Below are 2500 nucleotides of genomic sequence, written 5' to 3'. Positions count from 1 at the left end.
AACTTTTGAAGTTCTACTGATTCAACCACTCGATTAGGAAGATCATTCCACAACTTGGTAACAGCTGGAATAAAACTTCTAGAGTACTGCGTAGTATTGAGCCTCGTGATGGAGAAGGCCTGGCTATTAGAGTTAACTGCCTGCCTAGTATTACGAACAGGATAGAATTGTCCAGGGAGATCTGAATGTAAAGGATGGTCAGAGTTATGAAAAATCTTATGCAACATGCATAATGAACTAATTGAATGACGGTGCCAGAGATTAATATCTAGATCAGGAATAAGAAATTTAATAGACCGTAAGTTTCTGTCCAACAAATTAAGATGAGAATCAGCAGCTGAAGACCAGACAGGAGAACAATACTCAAAACAAGGTAGAATGAAAGAATTAAAACACTTCTTCAGAATAGATTGATCACCGAAAATCTTGAAAGACTTTCTCAATAAGCCTATTTTTGGTGCAATTGAAGAAGACACAGACCTTATTTGTTTCTCAAAAGTAAATTTACTGTCGAGAATCACACCTAAAATTTTGAAAGAGTCATACATATTTAAAGAAACATTATCAATACTGAGATCCGGATGTTGAGGAGCCACCGTCCTTGACCTACTTACAATCATACTTTGAGTTTTGTTAGGATTCAACTTCATACCCCATAATTTGCACCATGCACTAATTCTAGCTAAATCTCTATTAAGGGATTCACCCACCCTAGATCTGCATTCAGGGGATGGAATTGATGCAAAGAGAGTAGCATCATCTGGATATGCAACAAGCTTGTTTTCTAGGCCAAACCACATGTCATGTGTATATAGTATGAAAAGTAATGGGCCAAGAACACTACCCTGTGGAACACCGGATATCACATTCCTATAATCACTATGGTGCCCATCAACAACAACTCTTTGAGATCTATTACTTAAAAAATCAATAATAATACTAAGAAACGACCCACCCACTCCCAACTGTTTCAGTTTGAAAACAAGGGCCTCATGATTAACACGGTCAAAGGCAGCACTAAAATCAAGGCCAATCATACGAACTTCCCGACCACAATCAAGGGATTTCTGTACAGCATTGGAGATTGTAAGAAGGGCATCACATGCTCCAAGGCCTTTACGAAAACCAAATTGCAAACTAGGGAGTAGATGATTACCTTCAGCAAACCTATTAAGACGTTTTGCCAGAAGACGTTCAAAAACTTTAGATAATATGGGAGTTATGGAAATTGGGCGGTAATCAGTGGGACTTGAGCTACCACAAACACATTTACATAGAGGAGTAACATTACCAATTCTCCAACTAGTGCTAAAAGCTCCTCTTCTTGCTAACTTGCGCAAAATAACAGATAACTTTGGAGCTAAGAAATCTGCTGTCTTTATAAAAAACAAAGGAAAAATACCATTTGGGTCTACACCTCCATAAGCATCAAGGTCCATCAACAGAGCTTTAATCTCACGAGATCGAAAAGCTAAACTAGTTAGTTTAGCCTCAGGAAAACAAGAATGAGGAAGTTCAAGTTTTTCATTACTCTGTTTACTGTCAAAAACATCAGCCAAGAGGGTTGCCTTTTCCTTTGGACAGTGAGTGACTGAGCCATCTGGTTTAAGTAAAGGAGGAACTGTTGCATCTACACCAAAGAGTACAGATTTAAGGGTAGACCAACATTTATGTTCCTGAGTTGTACCAGAAAGTGTTTCTTTTATGGTTAAATTGTACTCCTTTTCAGTTGAGGCATAAACTCTCTGAGCAAAAGCTCGAAGCTGAGTATAGTTGTTCCAGGTCAAATCTGATCTGTTACCCTTCCAAAGATGATAGGCCTCCTGTTTCTCCAAATAAGCACGTCTACAATCATCGTTGAACCACGGTTTGTCCTTCACTCGGTACCTTAGCACACGAGAAGGGATACGCCTATCAATTATGTTGACTAGATTCTCATTCAAAGGGACAACAGGATCTACACTATTATATAATTGTGACCAATTCAAGCACAAAAGATCATGTAAAATCCCATTCCAGTCTGCTTGGGATTTCATATAAATTTTACAAGAATATGATATATCAGGGACAGGCTGCTCAGTCTTCACTAATAATGAAATCAAGGCATGATCAGATGTCCCGACTGGAGAACCAACCTTACTAGTTATAACGCCAGGGGAGTCAGTGTATACGAGGTCCAAGCAATTACCAGACCTGTGAGTAGCTTCATTTATGATTTGCTCACAGCCTGATTCAGAGGCAAAGTCTAAAGCTCTTAAGCCATGGCGATCGGTAGGAGAGATAGAGCTTAACCACTCCCTATGGTGAGCATTAAAATCACCAACAGAGACAAAAGAAGCCTTTCTATCATCTTCTTGTATCTTAGCCATAATGGTAAGAAGACAATCGAAGATAGAATCATCTATGTCTGGATTCCGGTAGATCGAACACAAATAAAAGTTGTTATGCCTGCCACAAACTTTTATTACCTGAATCTCATGACATCCACATTGATAGCAGG

The sequence above is a fragment of the Palaemon carinicauda genome, chromosome 17 (assembly GCF_036898095.1).
Source record: "Palaemon carinicauda isolate YSFRI2023 chromosome 17, ASM3689809v2, whole genome shotgun sequence".
NCBI classification, from domain to species: Eukaryota; Metazoa; Arthropoda; class Malacostraca; order Decapoda; family Palaemonidae; genus Palaemon; species Palaemon carinicauda.
The sequence above is the reverse complement of the archived record's forward strand: the minus strand, read 5'-3'. Positions refer to the sequence as shown.